Source organism: Chiloscyllium plagiosum, unplaced genomic scaffold, assembly GCF_037043375.1.
Source record: "Chiloscyllium plagiosum isolate Xiang-an unplaced genomic scaffold, Cpla_swu_hap1 HiC_scaffold_13, whole genome shotgun sequence".
Classification (NCBI taxonomy): Eukaryota; Metazoa; Chordata; class Chondrichthyes; order Orectolobiformes; family Hemiscylliidae; genus Chiloscyllium; species Chiloscyllium plagiosum.
In genome coordinates, this window is record NW_028270151.1 from 70,721,707 (window position 1) to 70,741,898 (window position 20,192).

Consider the following 20,192-nt stretch of genomic DNA (forward strand, 5'->3'; position numbering starts at 1 on the left):
CACCGTCTTTTACTTCCCCCTTGCTGGCATTCAAGTCTGGCCCTCCACACATTTCTCTATTCCCTAATTCATCTCTGCCCAAAAATGCCATACTTACCATAGCTCAATACCAAACTGTCCTCTTCTTTGGGATTCTTTGTGGTTCCAGCAAATCTTGAGGGCAAGACTTCCTTTCAATGAGAGGCAAAACTCCTACAATTACCTAGACAATGTTACAACAAGCACTTTATAATTTTGGGAAGCCCTTTTTATGAAGTTAGTCATTTTGTAAGATAAAAGCCAAATGTAAAATTCAGCCCATATTCGTAATTAATCCCTTCTCTAAACTCGGAGAAATTATGTAGTGTAGCAGAATGAGCTTTTTAAAACCCATTAGCCACAATGGTTCAAGGTTCATTTCAAACAAATTAGATTTAATTTTAGATTTAAAATATGTTCTTCTGCATTTTACTCCAATTCCTTCTGGAAATATTGCACATCATTCTATATGCTTTTCTTCCCCTCTCATTCTCTCTGGAAGTCAAGACGCTCTTCCGAATCCTTTTTCAGATCTTGAAAAGTGGAGGTACTTGCACAATTGAGTTTTCTATCTTTTTTTGAATCTACAGGCTTTAGAAACTGATGCTTTGCATTATGTAATCATTGTTATTTAATTTATCTCATTTGCATACCCACAATTAAAAATTTCTAAGGTATTGTGTACTGTGAATTGTTACCTAGATTTCTCAATTTAAAAAATGCTACTATCATGTCACTTATCACTCTTAAAACCCACCAATATGGAACATACAACTGTAATTACAGTTTTATAGAAAAGTCCAAATGATTCCAAGCTTGCATGTGCACAATGAAAATACATGATCAGAGAGTGCATATTCCTTTCAATGTAGCTTCCCCATGGGGAGCATAGAATTACTCTGTCAGGTTGTAAACAATATTTTGACAAATGATGGATCATGTATTAATTCTGATAACTTGCTGACGCTGCTATTTGTGATAGTGGCATTGGCCCGTGAATCTGATACTACCTATAAAGTGGAAAATGTTGAAAATTGAAATTACGTTGACCTGCCTCACTGATTTGGCACGAAATATATTATGTCACATAGTAGAGGCTCTTTTATTATGGACAATAATGTGCAGCAGCATGTAGGTTCTAAATCCAAATATTAAAATCCCTTTAAAAATTCTGAAGAAAAACATATGAGTCCATTGTATTTTGTGGAACCAACAGACAGTTGATCAACAGTGAAAGCAACCAGTTTTTCTTTTTCAATTTTCTTTTTTCCCTTCATGTATGGTTTTCAGTATTTTGTTTCATGATACTGGAACATGGGTCTTGGCAGACTGCCACAAATCATCATGGACAAACTCAATCACACCTTCACTTTATTCATTGTTTGAAATTGCTTGACTCCTCTGATAGCAAACAATCGCTTCTGCTTTGGGTGAGGTCACTGATCTGGGTGCAAATTGAACTGCTTTTGAGAAATGCTTTTGTTTTCGCCATTTTCTGTGCAAATACTTCTGAATATCATTGCTAAAAATCACACACCACCAGGTTAGAGTCCAACAGATTTATTGTAAAGCACTAGCGAAAGCTACCACAAAGTATTTCCAAATAAACTGTTGGACTATAACCTGGGGTTGGGTGATTTTTAACTTTGTCCACCCAGGTCCAACACCAGCACCTTCACATTGTGAATATCATTGTTATGATAGATGTTGGATTCAATCAGGGATCATAATTTTAAAAAAATCTTTTACTTTTTTAAAGATATATTTAAGATTGGTAACTGAAGTTTGATTAAGGAAGGCCAAGAATATATCACTTTTAAGATAAAAATGACAACTTTGTCTCTTTCCTTTTTTACTAAATATCTCAGCAGTGATACAGAAAGGAGGAATTGCATTTATGGAGCACCTTTCACAACCATCAGATGCCCCAAAATGCTTATAGTCACCGTTGTAATGCAGGAAAATCCCACAAATAGTGACATGATATTGATCAGATTATTTGCTTTGTGATGTTGATTAAGGAAGAAATTGGTCAGAACAAGGGAGTTTGATAGGTTGGCAACCTTGGCCTAACCATTTTCAGCTGCTTAATCAATGACCTTCCTTCTTTCATAAAGTCAAATGTAAGGGTGCTTGCTAGTTATTAAATAATATTCAGAACCAGACTCCTCAGATACCAAAGCAATCTGTGTTCACATGCAGCAAGGCCTGCACAGCATTTTGGCTTGGGCTCTTAAGTGACAAGCAGCGTTCGCATCACATTAGTACCGGGCAATGGCCATCTCCAACAAGACAGAAACTAACTACCTCTCCTTGACATTCAATGGCATTATCGCTATGGCATCATTCTCCTTGATAATGTCTCTGGACCATCTCATTGAACAGTGGAACAGGCCTGAAGGACTGAATGTCCAATTAATATCCAGAAGCCCAGTCTAATGCTCTGGGGAATGTGTTCAAATTCCACTGTGGCTGCTGATGGAACTAAAATGTGTTAATTCTCAGTAACGGCAACCAGAACTATCACTGCTTTAAAAACCATCTGGTAATTGTACTACCCAGCAACTCCACATACATTCCCCTTCCAATGGTCTGCATTGGTTTAAGAAGGTAGCTCAACACTACCTTCTCAAGGGGCAATTATTTGAGGGTAATCAGGGCTGGGCTCCTGCTAGCAACACCTGCAACCCATGAAAGAATGATGAAAAACAATTACCATCACTGACCCTCGCTATCAACATCTTGTGTGTCATCACTGATCAGAAACCTAATACAGCAAGCTAAATATAAACTAAGTATGGGAATTCTGCAGCAAGTAACACACCTTTGACTCCCAAAACTCTGTTCTTCATTTGTAAGACATAAGTCAGTAATGTGAGAGAATGCATTCTACCGTGCAGCTCACTTAAGAAACTCAATACATCCAGAACAAAGCAGTTTGTTAATTAAGACCCTTTCCATTAAACACTAACTCAGTCTACCACCAATGCACAGGACAACAATATATACCAGAGCCAAGATGGTCTTCCCAGAGACATGGACTTCTGTTGCTAGGAAAACATCAAAAACAACACCAGGAGTTCTTAATTGCAATCAGTGACTAGACCAAAGCATTTGTTCAGTAAATGGTGTTGCTGCATGGTTTGTTCACCAAAGATTTGGATGTCCAAGAAACTTCTTCATAATTATACCAAAGCAACCTTTTTGAGAGATTTAAAATGTGCCTTCAAAAACTGGACTGGTATCAAGCAAGGCTGAGTGATTGCTCCCATGGTGTCTAGACCCCACCTGACAGTGGTTATAAGCCTCTGGTGAATGGATGAAATAGGAGCATAAGTAGATAATTTGTTCTTTGAGCTTGCTCTGCCATTCAATAAGATCATGACTAATCAGTTTGTGTTCTGAATTCTGCATTCCCATTTACCACCAATAACCCTGGATTCCTCCTCTTAACAAAAATTTACCCGCTTTTATCTTAAAAACAAGCAACAACCCACTTGTCATGACCTTCTGAGAATTCTAGCCACACAACTCTCAGAGAGAAAATATCTCTTCTCAGTTCCTAAAGGGTGACCCCTAATTTTTAAAATATCCCCTCTTTCTGGACTGATCCACGAGAGGAAACATTCTTTCCAAGTCCATCCTATTAAGACTATTCAGGATCTTATTCATTTTAGCAATTAAGCCCTCACTCTTTTAAACACTGCCTGTTTCAATCTATCCTCATAAGACAATCCATCATTACTGCCTTCAAGGTATTTACATCAGTCTTTAAATAAAAAGACTGGCATGTATTTTCATTGTGCACATGCAAACTTGGAATCATTTGGACTTTTCTATAAAACTGTAATTTCAGTTATATGTTCCTTATGTTCCATTATGTAAAAGAAATAAAAAGACAAAAATATAAAGAAGTTAGAAAGATCTTGACACAAACATCAAAACGTTTCAACCTGTTTCCCAATATCATTCATAACAGAGACGTATTGCTAGAAAAATGTGAATCCTGTCTCAACCTTTTAAATCTTTACTTAATTCCTTAATCATTTTTAACCAATCCAACAACCTTTTATTTTTATTTAACTGTAACTTATTTCCAGATTATTTGTAACTCTGTTGTTCCTTCCATAACCTTTTCTGAAGTCCTGTCAAGGACGCACTCGTAATCACCCCATCGCATATTTCTACAATTTCTAACAAAGGTCTTGCTACCAGTTATCTAATATTTCTATTAAACTCTAAATTGCATTTTAAAATACTCCATTACGACTTCCTAATTTACTTAAGAATTATTCAAAATGTGTTTATCTACAATCTAAAGCTGCTGCTTCTCAGTTTCTTGAACTTAAAATGAATTAAAGTTCGACTTCTGCAATATCCCACTCCTGATAATGCTGTTGATTTTGGAAGGGACTTCATGATTAGTTATCTAATACAATTTGCAGCAATTTACAGACAGTTTATTGTGTTTGTTTAGAACAGCAGTCTAAATACGATATACTTGTTAACTAGATTTTAAGAAGTATACAACTATGATAATTGGGGGTGGTTCACTAATACCAGTGGACAAACAAACTACTGGGGTGGAATATGTTGATCTCATTAAAGGTGTGAAGGCACATCCTGCTATTTAGCCAACATGTTAGGGATCTCTTCCCTGGGTCTTCTTCTGGTCCATCTTCCATGTGGAGAAAACAGCTTTCTGAGGACTGTTTAATAAGGACTGCTTGACGATGATCACCTGATCAAAATTCCCCGATGAGGATTGCCATCTATAATGTCTGCCTTTTTATTAACCAGCACTATGCTATGAATGTACCAGTTGATCAAATATTCCGCATAATCAAGTGGGGCACGAAACCACAGTAAAACCGACCAAGCCAAACTTCGACACCTCAATATTCCTCAAAAAATCCTATGTCAAAACGTCAGCACACCTCATAAGATCAATGTAAAAAACACATAGTAATAGTAATATAATGCACAAGTATACATATGACTGTTATATATTATTTACAGCATAAATACTTGGACATTGCAGAAGATTGCTTTTTTTGAGGCATATGTTTTTGCCGGTTGGATGCCAGTTAAAACAAAATTTGCTATATTTCAAAATGCCACCAATAGTTTAACAGAAAAATTAGATAATTCATATCAACAGCTGGATTGGAAACTGTAGAAATAAGTAATAGTGATTGTAAGTGGGTCCTTGATAGGTCCCCCAGAGGCTACGAAAGTTAGTTTCTATTCCTTTCAAGGACACAGACTTTTTATTTTCAACAATGTTGCACTCATATTAGGGTACTAGAGTGTCCAATAAATCTTTTGTTTAAGCTTGAAGGTTACTTCCTGTTGTAACATAATAAATAAGGTTTCATGCTGAATTTGGAGTAGAATGAACATAGGTTTAAAGGAGACACCAATTTACAACACAGGGTACTTTTTGCAGCTGCCTTGACAGTGAACACAAGTGATCCAAACAAGTTCCTTCTAGTCTGATGCTGCCACCTTCAGCTAATGTCTTTTTAAAAAAAGGTGTAATTTTCAAACATCTCAATACATTGGCCCAATTATACAAGGTACTCATGCTACAAATTTCCAATGAACATGCAAAGAAAATTCGAATCACATTCTGATGTGTTCACCTCTATGGAAGATTTGGAACAAATCCTACGCAACTCACCATATTTAATTTTGGGACCACAAAGTCATAGAATCTTGACATGTCCTGTAAAATAACAATCTTGCCATCAATCATATTAAAATAGAATGGGAGTTACAGGTTGCGATGCACATGGAAATTAGCTTGATATTAAGATTAATTCCTTCATCTGACAGGTATAACTCTGGAAACTCTAATAAATTAAACCTCAAAATTCAGACTGCAAACCTTGGTGGAAACAGATAAAACACAGACAATGACATTGTGGTTACATCTAATTACTTTCTTGCAAGTACAATGTTGCAAGCTTCACTAGAAGTACTCAAGTTTTCACTTTTTGGGAATTCAAAGGGCAACTGATTAATTTATCAGTTTTTGTCATTGTTAATTATTTTTAAATAGTTTTATTGAATGTGTACACTTTGCCTGTTGAGTAGCACTTCTGAATTGCTCATTCCCTATCTGTGCAAGGTAAGGTAATTGGCAAAATAATGAAACAAGATGAGACCTTTTTAACCCAGTGTGTTATGATCTGGAATGCACTGACTGAAAGAATGGTGGAAGCAATCTCATGTAATTTTGAAGAGGTATCTAGATAAATACTTGAAGGGAAACCCAAATATGCTATGGGATAAGAGTGGGAAAAATGTGAGTATTTGGAGAAGTCTTCCAAAAAAAAAAGATGGCACATACAGGATTTTATAATCTCAAACTGTATTACGTTCTTTATCTGTCTCCTTTTAAGAGTGATTACTTGCCACCACAACCCCTCCACCCCACACCTTAATTCCTCTAGACATCCCAGTTAGAACTGGAGCCTCGTAAGGATGTTTAATATGTTGTTGTAGTGCCTAGGCTGTGCTATGAAATCTGGAAATATGAAAAATGTAACATGTTTCTTGCAGTTATTTTGAACAATTTAGTTTGCCTCCGACCTTCATTTCTGCATTTTTTGGAGTATATAGCCCATCTACCAATTTATTTATACCAATTATACTATGCATTCCAAATCCTAATCAGTCATTACATATAATTTTTTCCACTCACCAGTGGTCCTTGAAATCAATGGTAAGTTTCCCTTTCTATACTCCTTTGTGCCCTTCCCAAAGTCTTTGTGTTCTTTCTGAAATATAATTCCCTGAATTGGTACACCCCAGCTGGTTCACATAACTTCCTTACATTTGTATTACGTGACTGTAAAAGTCCACATGCTTTATTAATGGCTCTGTGTAAATGATATCATCACTGCTGTGCCCCCTCCAATTGAAAATGGAGCAGTAAATAGCTGTTTTTTGACCATTTAGACAATTTTGAGTCAACGGTTCCACAATCCCTCAGCATCCAAAAAAATTACATTTTATAAATTCTTCCTGAAAAGCTTTGTACTCACTTTTAAGCATAAGCTAATATCCAGGTGACAACACTCTAAAGCAAAGTTTGTGGGATGAAGATTCAATCTTAAAATGCATTATCAAGGCTGATATTCACTGCAGTCCTAAGCTAATAACAGAAAGACCTTTACTGGTATAAGTGATAATCAGATGGGGCAGGGCAGGTCTGATTGATTTACTCTTAATTACTATTTCCAAGCAAGACCTGGTGGGGAATGGAAAGGTTGGTTTAGCATTTTTTTCCCCTCCTGACATCCAGACACTTTTGCTTTGGTTTCGATTCAGGCTAGCACACTCAATACACATCCAGGGTTTTACCAGTTTTTTCTGGACCATGCAGCTCAGTTTAGCACTCCCTAAGTTACTTAGGGAATTGAATATTTTATTTTCCATAAAGCTGTGATTTAAGCTGTGAAGCTACAAATTTAATGGAAATGTTTCAATGTCCAGGAATTTTCATTCTGTTATAATTTTTAATGGAAAATAAACTGAATCTATCCAGATTAAATCCATGTAACAGTTAAGGAGAGGATACTTCCACGATCTCAGATTGAAATTCACGTTGGAGGCGAAATGATAATAGACTGGCCCATTAAATGGCTGACAAGAAGTTGCAGTGTGTCCTACAATAAATAACAGTATTGGCTGTACTGAGATGCAAAGATACAAAACTACAAGCTACTATTCACTAATGTATCAGTGCAAATAAACGTTCAGAACATTTTATTTCTTCAAGGATCCATGTTATATTTTGTGTTGCATTCTCAACACTTCCATTCAATACTTTGAAGTACTCCAAAATAATTTTTCCCTGGGGTGGGGGAGACCAGAATTAGAGGGCATAGGTTCAGAGCGAAAGGGGAAAAGATATAAAAGGGACACAAGGAGCAACTTTTTCACACAGAGAGTGGTGCGTGTATGGAATGAGCTGCCAGAGAAAGTGGTGGAGGCTAGTACAATTACAGCATGTAAAAAGCATCTGGATGGGTATTTGAATAGGAAGGGTTTAGAGGGATATGGGCCAAGTGCTGGCAAATGGAGGACTAGATTAGGTTAGGCTATCTGGTCAACATGGGCAAGATGGACAGAAGGGTCTGTTTTAGTGCTGTACATCTCTATGACACTGTAAATAGAAATTAATGAATTAGTAATAGTTGTATGCATATACACTGACATTATTTACAAAATTTCAGTTTAATAGGTATCAAATAGATCATAATGCCTCATGCCACAGGCAGAGGAGTGGAAGCAAAACCCAAGAAACTAAGAATAATGGATGTGGAAAGAAGGGACTGAGATCTTTCCAAATGAGATTAAATAATCTTGCAAATTAACTCAAGCTGTCCCTTCTCCTTGGAGGAGATACCTGTTCTGTTCGTGTCCATAATGTGTGGAAAAAAACTTTCTGCTCATCTATTTGATTAATATTGAAAAGATGATCCTATGACTTGGGAAGTACAAATAGGTAGAAGTAATCTTTCAATGTCAACATCAACAGGTACAGAGTTCATCTTCTGCACTAACATTTGTACATATTACGTAGCTGTCAAGGAAAGCAGCTGAATTTCCAGTTTCACAGTCTGAAGTACATTGTTGATAAAGCCTGATGGGACAGTCATAAATAATCTCACTTTGTGACCATTCAAACATAGAAACCTTCATTGGCTCAAGCAAGTCAACAGAATGGATGATTGCATACCACAAGATGTTCTGTATGGCAAGATAGCTGGAGCCAAATAACAGGAAGGACATCCAATATCCTGCATCAATGGCACTTGAAACAGTGAAATGAAGGCCCGAGATGTTGATTACCATATTTGGGACTTACTAAAGAGCAAAGGAAAATACTGAAATCTCCTTGGGCTGCTGTACACCACCACAGCAGACACCAACCCCAAAAAACTAGCTTTCACAAGAGTTGGTAACTGTGTGCAGCATTTGAGGAAGTACTTGCCTCTCAAACATTAGCCAATTCAGCCATCAGCAAGGATGCAAAGTGTCATCCACCTGAAATTGATCTTGCTTGCTGAGTGTCTCATCTTTCATAGATAATTTTTGTAATCCCTTCATTTGAGTTTTATGACTTTGTTCACAGTTATGCGATATTTACGAATTCTACATCGAGGGGCAGAAAGAATCCCTAGCTTAAAATTACTCTAAACATTTTAGAGGTTTCTACTCCCAAAACGACATGCGTCTGTCAGCGTTGAAAAATTATGTAAATGAATTTACACCGGCTGTTAGCGTGTACTCCACTTGTTTTCTCTTCTGAAAAGGACATAAATATAAAATTCCAAAAAGATTTTAATAGGGGTTTGTTTTGTGTGGTGCGAAAACGTTAGTTGTTTTTTCAGTCAACAATATGTCCCCCTCTGCGCCACCGCCGCCATTACACACCCTCCCTGTTCTTGTTGAAGACGGCGACGTAAAACACAAAACTACAACAGCAACTCACTAACGCCACGTAACAGCGTAATCCACAGCGGCACTTTTGAAAAAGTAAATCACACACATAAGTCTGTGAAAAAGGTTTCTAAATGGAGATCTGGACTGTTACACTTACACTGTCCATTTAACATTATTCAACAAAACGAGCCGAATAAACGGCATTGTAGCCGCAGGCCCCGCCACCTTCGCCTTTTATAGACGCACCGCGAGCTCGACGTAATGACGCACGTCGCCGTGTTTGCGCTGCGTGCGCGGGTGGGAGAGTACGCGCTCGCGCCGGCCCAACCCCGTCACCTCCCACCCTGAGACACCACACCCTCACTTCCCCCTCCCATTACCCGCCAGGGGCGCGCGACCGCGATTCCCTTACAACGATCGCTCTCTCGCTCGCGCGCGGGTACGAGTCGGGCCGCGGATGGTGGCCGCCAGAGGGCAATCTTTGTCTGGATTTGCATTGCGCCATTCGATTGTGGAAAATGCCACCAGATGGCGGCTTAGGATTGTTCGTCCTGTGAAGACGCGGTGTTAACTATTCCCATTTTTAATTTAATCAAATTTCAAACTCGATATTTCCTTACGCAGTCGAACGGAAAGTGAAAATCGGTTCCAAAATGGGCAGGAACGGTTAGTATTTTTGAACTTTTGTTCTATTTTTTAAGAGAAAAAAGGCGACCGAAGTGCGGATCTAAGATGGAGGACGGGAGTCGGATCGTGTGTGTTTGGGGGAGGGGAGCGGGAAATGTGGTTTCAGTTCGAGTTCGCATCTTTTAAAAATACTTTCTTTCCCTTGTTTATTTTGTGTTTTGTTTGACTGATCTCTGCATTTAAGTGGTGAAAATAATTTTAAAGTTTTATTTTTGGTGGGATGTGTGTCTTGAACGTTTGCGCGTCACTTCATTGCCCGTAAATATTTTAAAAGAAAAGGTTAAAATACAAATGTTGTTTAATTGCCAAGCAGACGAAGGGACGTGCAAGGATACAAAGGCAAGCCCGAGTAGGAGGCTGGAGTGTGTTTTTTTTTCCCTCTCTCACTTTCGCTATTTTTTGTTTGATGGTGGAGCGAATGTTTGTAAATAAAAGACTGATACTTGTTGGATTTTGATTTATCGGAAAGCAGAGTTAATTTAGTAAACGGGAAAAGCGCTTTGTAGCCTTCTTCAGAATCTGATCTCACGGGTTTTTTGTTATTACACTATTCTGTGTGGAGTCAGGTGACGACATGCTGATGATTGTCCTTGGTTTTTCTCACGCAATCCATCCGCCCAGCAGCCAGTTTTACAAGTACAAGGGGGGAGAGAGAGAGAGAGAGAGAGACAGAGAGAGAAAAAAATATTCTTATCGAATTTGTATTATTTCAGGTGGGGGAAGGGTGAAATTTCCTGCTGTTTTCAGCAAAGCATCGTCTGTTTTTTTTGACAAATGTTAAATCGGTCGTACAGATCAACCTTATTAAAAGCAGCTGTACAATTTTCTGTTGTAAAAGCATATAGAAATGAGATTTGTTTACAAAAGGCGCTGGCTCAATGGTATTAAATGGAGGTCTAGGTTGCTTGAAATTTGAGGGCAAAGTACAGCAACTTGTCTGTCTCTTAACTAATTAAGACACGAAATCCGTGTATATCTACACTGATAAATATGTAAACAGTTGTGTATGGTAAATGGAAATAGTCGATTAAGAAGATAAAGGGAAGGACCACATTTAAAGCAATTCAGAATGTGATGCTGTGTTTAGAGTTTGAAAATATCTGATATTTTTGTGGTTTAATTTTGGAAAGTTGGAATGGTTTATATTGGTTTCTAACCTTGTGTTTATATATATGTTGAGAAGTGTATTATCCTTGGTAAGAATGATGAAGTATTTGAATATATAAATTCGTTTGAGCATATTGAGAAATTGGTATGTTAATGCTATTAAAGAAAGAAGGAAATAGTCCAAAGTAAATCTGTGGGGTGTTGATTCCCCTTAGAATGTGTTTGGAAATCCAAGCTTATTTGCACACCTTTCTTTCCCCAAAAGTAGTAGGGGGAACAATGGCTATTGGCAATAAGTCGATGTTTGAACTTAATTTGCATTTTGACTAAGTATATTTTGGCCGTAATGGTTCCTGGGGTGTCCTTTTAGATTCTCTTGGATGAAATATTGTCCAAATATGCTGGGCCTATAGAACTGAGGTTACAATTTTCCATATAGCTCTTTCACAGTGTATTCATTTTTCATGTGAAAAATTCAACTCACTGTAATTGAAAAATTCACTTTAGAAACAAAATAAGTTTCTGGATTCTGGATAGATGCCCCATTTAAAATGTTACGGTAAAATTTGTCAAAAGTTGGCAGAGTTCTTCATTTCATAGCTGAACAAATCCCCAATAGTTAAACAATAGCTACCAATAGATTTTAAATTAATACTCCAATGCCAACAACCTGTTGATACTTGTTATATAATTATATGCTTTACGATTAGTATTTTAAATGTAAATTTGTGTGCAAAGACAGTTGGTTGTCTCAGGAATTGTTGGTAGAGCACTCCAGCTGATTCATGAATTGAGGTGAACAAACTTAAGTAGAGTTGATGTGGAAATGCCGGAGTTGGACTGGGGTGGACAAGGTCAAAAATCAAAGTAGTTGTTTGAGTTACAATTCAGTCTACATTATGCAGAAGGAGACATTGACTGTTTTATAAAATACTGTGGAGTTAGCCATTTTATTTCATTTTTGAAGTGAATTGTTACTAGGATGTTGATTCTTTGAGAATAACTATTGATATTTGATATTTTTTCATAATTTAAAAAAAATCAAACAGACTACTCACAGATGGCAAAGTCTTAATTGTAGATGAAGTTTAACTTAGCTAAACAAATCTAATGTTTGTGACATTACCAGATTAAAATAGGCTGTAATACTTCAACAAAAATGGTTTTTATAACCCTGTCGCAGTAAAGCCTTCGCGCTTATCATGGGATCACAGGATAGATTTTCCACATCTTTGATCTTTTCTTGTATGTTGTAGAATTTTATGTAATCAGAACCCAATTGTCATTAGTACTTTTGGGCATAGACTTCCAAGGGGAAGAAATGTTGGTGAGTATCCTGACTGGACCAGTGAGTGGAAAGTATAATTTTGCTCAAGAAATAATATATCAACTTTAGTTGCAAAATAAAGTAGACAGTTTATTTGACCAAAGTCAAATATCTTAACTTTCATGTAATTCTTTGAAATTGTTTTTTTTCCCCCTTTCTTGCTTTAATAGAGGCACCTCATATAGTACTATGTCTCATTGATTTCTAAGAACAAGGGAGATTGGCCAGTAGAGAATCTAGATACGTTCCTTCAGACCGAGTTACTATTTGCAGGGATTTGCTCTCGAATTATGTAAGGTCAAGATCTGCATTATTGTAACTTCAGAAACAAAATGTGATTTAAATTTTTTGTGACTTTAACTTGCTTAAGCTTAGTATTTTTGAAAATGACTTTTTGAAAGCATTTTACAAATACAAATGTTTCACTTGTAACCAGTTCAAAACTCGAGTAAGAGTCTTGTGAAAAAAGACTTTTAATTCCTGCATCTTGTTGTCACCTATTTCTGTCTTGTACAAAAGCAACTTATGTTTGTGTGTTGCCTTTAATGAGATTAAAAATGTTCCAAGTCCTTCAAAGGAGCATTATAAAACAAAATATGCCACCATGCAATTAGCTGTCCAAATGTTTGGTCTTTGAAGTAGGTTTCAAGGAGTCTCTTAGAGGAGGAAATGAGAGAGAGAGTTGTGGAGCAGGAATACCAGAGCTTCCACCTACGCAATTGAAAACACAATCACTAGTGGTTGAGCTGTAAAAATTGGGGATTCTGGATGTAGGTTTGCTCACTGAGCTGGAAGGTTCATTTTCAGATATTTTGTCACCATACTCGGTAACATCTTCAGTGAGCCTCTGGAGGAAGCACTGCTGATGCATCCTGCTTTCTATTGGGAATGCGCAGAGGCCAGAATTAGATGAATTGCGGTTAGTTAAGATTGTAGGACTCAAAGGCAACCCAAAATGATTTCTTGTATCTGTACAGATATGTAAATAGAAACATAATCTTTTATCTGACTTAAATGTTTGCACCTCATCTTAAATATAATACAGCTGCTATTTTCTGGTCTCATGACACAATTATAACTCCTGAAACAGAAAATCTAGCAACACTCAGCAAGCCAGTCAGCATCTCTGGAGAACAAATGCTGCAAGCTGCTCTGACAGTTTTTTTTTGTCCTATCTCTGAATACTTGGAGCCCTTTGGAATGAGCAAGTTGAATGTTAAAGGAAGAATTGTGATAAGAATAAATGTTGGAAAAATTCAGGAGACTGGGCATTTCTGTGGTGAGAAATAGTTCATGTTTCAGATCAACAACCTTTAATCAGAACAGTTCTCAGACCTGCAGAGTTTTTCCAATTTTTTTTTGGGTTCCTATCAAATTTTAAGCAATTGAAGCACCTTTCTTTTGAGAAAGCAAGTTATATTCATTATAGAAATCGGTGATGGGAATGTGGTCGAAGAGTGTTGTGGTGAAAAAGCACAGCCGGTCAGGCAGCATCTGAGGAGCAGGAGAATAGATGTTTCAGGCATAAGTCCTTCATCAAGAATGTGAATGGTTTATACAATAATCACAGTTATTTGGGTGGTTACTTAAAACAGATTGAAATATTTTAAGTGTTCAACTTGACAGTAAATAGTGTTTTCAAAATCATAAAAGTCTTTCTCACTGCAAATTCTACATTATGGATATCAGCGTGAAAAGATGAGTCATTGTTATTATTGTCTATGAAATAGGTATTCAAACAATTAATATTATGGTAAGCTTAACAGAGAACAGACTAGTATACAGGAGTTGCCTCATAAATGTAGCAGTGAAGAAATGATCATATGTGAATGTGTGGCCTGGCAGAGGAGTAAATATATTCGGCTGCATCCAAAAATTCGATAAATTGTCGTAGTCTGTGAAAAAAAACTATTGGTCTTCATAAACATTTACAGTGAACAAATTATAGAAAGTTTTTTTTAATGTTTGGCAGACTCATGGTTTTATATAGTTAGTGGACACCTAATAGCTTGTCTTGCTATCCAGGAATAAGTGCCTCCAAAGAAATTAAGCTTTTGCTCATCTCTAATTCTGGTCACTTTGCTATTTCCTGTTTTAATCACTCTGCCATTTGTGATCACGCCTTCTGTAAATCTTAAACTCTGGAATATGTTCTGTACCCTTACCAACCTCTCTACCTCACTTCACTCCTTTAATATGCTCCTTAACATCTACCTCTTCGAGCAATTTTCTGTTCACCTTACTTAATGTTTCCTTCTGTAGTTTTTCATATTTCAAAATGCTCCTGCATTGGGATATTTTATTGCATTAAAGATGCTGACTTAACAAAAGTTGTTGAGCACTGCAATTGAAAATTAAATGACAGGTCAGTTCTGTTTTTCTGAATTTAATTCAGGACTTTTATTTGCAAACTTGATATCTGTTAACTGGGCGCTTATTGTAATTTGGTTGCAAAAACTTTGCAAATGTTAACATGAAGAATGGCCTTTGTGGGCATCTTCACACCCTTTTCCCCTCATTTTGGCCTGTAAAATGAAGTGATTTCCAATTTTTTTCTGATACTGTGTATATATGTATAAAAAAGTACTAATCACTATAATGTTGTACAACTTAAAACACTATGAAAATAGACAATGCATTCACCGTCTCTGCATACTTAAGCTCCTCTTGGGCAGTGTCAAATAGGCCTCATTATTTTTGGGTGTCAGCCCAAGCTGTTTCAAAATATTTGCCCTGTGATTTTGTTTAGCATTTTAGCATCTTAGTAGGTTTATACAGTGTGGTAAGTTGATTATTTCACAAAATCAAGCCATTCCAACCAGTGATTTGTAAGGTTCTGCTATTCTATTTGAATGTTAACATGAAATATTTTGGTGCTCCTGGTAAATCCTGAAACCAGTATTGTTTGACTATTAATATGAAGCTGTTCACAGATTTAAACATTCTCAGGATTTTAGATATGTTCTTGTAACTGTTTGGTTCCTTGTTTAAGTATAAATCCATGCTCGAGAAAATTCCAGGTCACGCTCTTCCCATCCCCCACTCTGAAAACGCTCAAATGAGTGTGTTTAACACTATGCAACTATACTACAAACAGTGTAGGATAATTTAAAACTTATACTCAGTTAAGAAATTTGGGAGTTGCATAACATCAAATGCAAGCGAAGATACATGAGGAAACATCTATTATTAAAAATATCTTTTGTTTTAAAATGAAACTGAAATTTGCATGTCCACCGGTTTGAAAGAGAGAGAGAGACACCAAATGGGTAAGTATGTTTTAATTCATCAGTTTTAAATATCTCACAATAAAGTGGAGCATTTTGTAAATCAGTCATCTGTCATGCATGGATTTTAGGATTTGTATAAAGCTTAATCTTAATGGGCTTTAAGTATCAGCTGTGAAAATTATATGCGAATGTTGCACCAGGAGTTGGTGGACTTCCCTAAGATGACAAATGTTTTGAATGTTAGGTAAAGGAAGGGAAAAATACTTTGTTTTAGATAAAACATATGAAAGTTTTATAAATTATTTGTGATTGTTTTCTGCAGAAATTGTGTGTTTATTCATCTTCTGCTAAGGAATGCAAGATATTACATAATCGCAACAACATATCATCAAATAGTAATAAATTGTTCAGAAAGTATTTTTATTTGACATAAGTTGCTCTTGCATGGAGAAAACTCAACTGCTGAATATAAAAGAAACTATTCTCCAACTAAATTTTTTTGACATTGTGCAAGAGTTTTCAGAAGAAACTTATACAGTTCACTGTTCATTTAGCCACTTCTTTTGAATTATACAGCCATTCAATTGTTTTGCTCTCTTAATGCTTATTCACTGTTTTTATTCAGAAGACTGGACTAAGAGTAGAATAAATTGCAGCCTATAAAATAGTTTTTCCATCTAAATGACAACTATTAAAAAAAGTTTGTGGTTCCATTAATCAGGTATTCTGACAATATTTCATTGGTGTCTTTATCGCACATTTTACATCCTTGTTTCTGTATCTGATGTCTCAAAACTGCAATGGCTTATGATGAAATATAATCAGATTGCTACAGTACTGAATTCAGTTCACTACACTTGAAATTTTTACCTGAATATATTCTATAAAAATCCTAGTCACTTCAGGGCCATTGCTGAGCAATAACATTGTGCCCTTATGGACTGCGTGTCAAATTTCTTATGGTTAAGCATGGCCAACCTATAGTCTATGGGTCACATATGTCAATGAGAGTGTTTCATATGGCTGTATATCTGCTTTACTGGTAGATGAATTTACAGCTCGGGTTCCCATATTAATAATTACATAACCTTTGTAAGAGATGGATCATAGACCAGGAAAAAAGTATATGATGTGGAAGTTTAATGTTTTACATTTTTTTCTTCTTGTATTGATATTTTATTTGAAGCCAGGGTTTCAGATCCCTGGTTTCAAATAAAATATCAAATATCAAGTATAAAGAGAAGACTTTTCAATGAGCTGCTTCTCCAATCAGAAGCTCTTCCCCTTCTATGTGTGCTACGGCATGTTTACTGGGGAGCCCGTCAGTAGCAAATGCAGGAGAGGATCAGCCTGTGGTTGGAAGATTAGATTAGATTAGATTACTTACAGTGTGGAAACAGACCCTTCGGCCCAACAAGTCCTCACCGACCCGCCGAAGCGCAACCCACCCATACCCCTACATTTACCCCTTACCTAACACTAAGGGCAATTTAGCATGGCCAATTCACCTGACCTGCACATCTTTGGACTGTGGGAGGAAACCGGAGCACCCGGAGGAAACCCACGCAGACACGGGGAGAATGTGCAAACTCCACACAGTCAGTCGCCTGAGTCGGGAATTGAACCCGGGTCTCTGGCGCTGTGAGGCAGCAATGCTTGCCACCGTGCCGCCCACCAAGGCTGAGAGCAGTCCAAGACTTTGAGCCCTGACCAAGAGTCTGGGGTTGGGTCTAGGAATAGAACTTTCAGGTAGATTCTAGCTTAGGGCTGAGAGGAAGATGATGAGAATCAAATCACAGAGTCGGATAGCAGAGTAGGACCGCAAGGTGGGCTGTGAGGGTGGGCAGGGCATGATAAGCTACTGGGGTCTCCTAATTTTTCTTCCATTTCATTTTCAAAAAGTTACCTTCTACCAAAATGAATTTTAAGTCTTGCGGCTGAGAAATAAATTGACGACTTTCATTTCAATGTAAAATATTTGTTGCAGGACCAATAGTGCTGGTGGAAATTTTTGGAACACAAAGCCCATGGTTTATTTTCTTGAAGTAAAAAGGGACAGATTAAGATGGAGTTGGAGTGTTTATGGAAAAGGGGGAAAAGGGCGAGAGAAAGAGGAAAAAGACTAAGTGTGTGTGAGAAGGAAAGCAGGCTGTGAGAAGAGAAACTCAAGACCGAAAGACAGCTCACAGCTGACCCCCACTTTGTGAATTCTGCCAAAGTCAGTTTGGAGTGTACCCCACCAGAGGTGATCAAGATCAGTCATTTAAATCTAATTCATAAGCTTGGCCCCAGTAGTCACAACCTTCATCATTTGGGATGACTCTTTTTTTCTCTCTCTCTCTGGTCTTGCTCCTTAACACAATCAAAAATCATTCAGTACTTTTTATTGGTCACTTTCATTATTTGTTTAAATCATTTTGGTTTTGTATATTTTTGTGTGAATTAAATTCATGTATGCCTTTTGTGGCAGCTCTTATCTTTTTAAAATCAGCTCTCCTACCTGCCCTCCTCAAAAAAAGAGAAAAATGGGAATGTGCACACCACTTCCATCTAAAACTTTGGCCACCCTGCCTTAAGTTATTGCCCTGTTTGTTTTCAGAGGCTTTACAGAACAGCCTGGCCAATGCTATTAATTTAAGAATCAAAAGTTGGTTTGCAGTGGATAAACTTGGATGGCAAGAGCATGAAGGAACATTTGAATGGAACGCATATTATACATCATTGATCGTGCTGTAAATAGTCTTCAATAACATTTTGGAATCAACTAAATGGTGGGTGCTATTTATTGTCTCTAATTTGTGATCATGGGCAATTAAGCTGTTTTATTTACTCCACGGTGGCCTAGAGGATCAAAAGGATAATTAGTGTAATGTTGAGTTGTACAGAGCAAGAGTGGTAGATTTGAGTCCTGATCTGGTTTCAGGTAAGTGTTGTCTGGGGCAGCAATTAATATTGACTACTATAATTAGCTGCTATGGAAATGAGAAACAGCTAGAGCTTCTAATCCAGAAAACTGTGCAGTGACGTTACCTGAAAATATAAGTGCATGAAAATTTTGTGCAAATAGCCTTGATTTCTGCTTGAGACTGAGTTTTAAGATTGCAGAATCACAGTAGTAACATAAAAGGTAGATATTCAGCCCATCATTTGTGCTAATTTTCTGAAGGATCAATTCACCTGGTGTCATTCCGTCATTTGTTTCCCATATCATTATGCGTTCTTCCTTTTTTTAGATCACTCGGGTCAGTCTTGAATGGCTCAATTGAACCTGCCTCCCACATGCTCAGGTACTGCACTCGAGATCCAAAACATTTGCTGGATGAAGAACATTTTCCTTTTGTTGCTGTTGGTTTTGCCACTGATCATAAATGTTTGCTATTGGTTCTCAATTCTCCTACCGGTGGGGACAGGCTGGTTGCAAGGCAAAATCTCTTGATCTCAAGGAAGGGTGCCCCCAAAGATTTAATGATCCTCTTGGCATGCATTTTTTCTTTGTTGACAGCAGTTTAAATCTGGCAACAAGTCAAGAGGTTCTGCAGGTGTCAGCAAGCAGGATAATAAGTCTGTCACTCTGAAGTAATATCACTAAGAAAACCAAGAATATTTTGTGTTTAGTAAAGTAAACAAGTGACTGGATTCAGATGGCATACCATAAATATTTTTTAAAAACACATTTTTGAAACATTTATTATTGAGAATTTGACATTCCACAAATGAACTTCTGTTTTCAATGCTAATGAGAATACTTACCACTGTAAACACAACTAAAAATCAAGTTACACTTAGTTTTCAACAAGATGTCACCTCTTTAAGGGTTTTTACAGTAAGACCATGAATATAATAGTGGAAGTTCTCACCAGTTTAATGATTTCGTATAGATTTCAAGTTGGAGGACTTGAACAGTACACTCCAGAAGGTGTGTGAACTATCTGACAGTTATTCAAGGATGTGTGCCTTATTCTGTGCATGTGCAGACTCAGTAGTTTTCAAAGGAATAATTATAGCAAACGCATAAAGTTGTACTCTTATCAATGATGCAAGAGCCAGAGCAGTGGTTTTCATCAGCAAATACTTTATAGCTTTAAATTAAGGGGGGGTAGGTATAGGACAGATGTTAGGGGTAGGTTCTTTACTCAGCGAGTCGTGAGTTCATGGAATGCCCTGCCAGTAGCAGTGGTGGACTCTCCCTCATTATTGGCATTTAAGCGGGCATTGGATAGGTATAATGGAGGATAGTGGGCTAGTGTAGGTTAGGTGAGCTTGGATCGGCGCAACATCGAGGGCCGAAGGGCCTGTACTGCGCTGTATTCTTCTATGTTCTATGTTCTAAATACGCTTATTTGTTTTTGTACTGTGCATTTGAG

The 20,192-nt window shown here is 37.2% G+C and overlaps 1 protein-coding gene across 2 annotated transcripts in view; it reads left to right on the plus strand.

Annotated features, from left to right (window-relative positions):
• Positions 1-9,987: 9,987 nt before the first annotated feature.
• The window catches only part of LOC122555796 (cohesin subunit SA-1), a 207,996-nt gene continuing 197,791 nt past the window's right edge, over positions 9,988-20,192 (plus strand). For both annotated transcript variants that reach the window (XM_087993741.1, XM_087993742.1), the window contains exon 1: positions 9,988-10,143. The gene's annotated coding sequence lies outside the window, so the exon portion shown is untranslated. The remainder of the gene's footprint in view (positions 10,144-20,192) is intronic.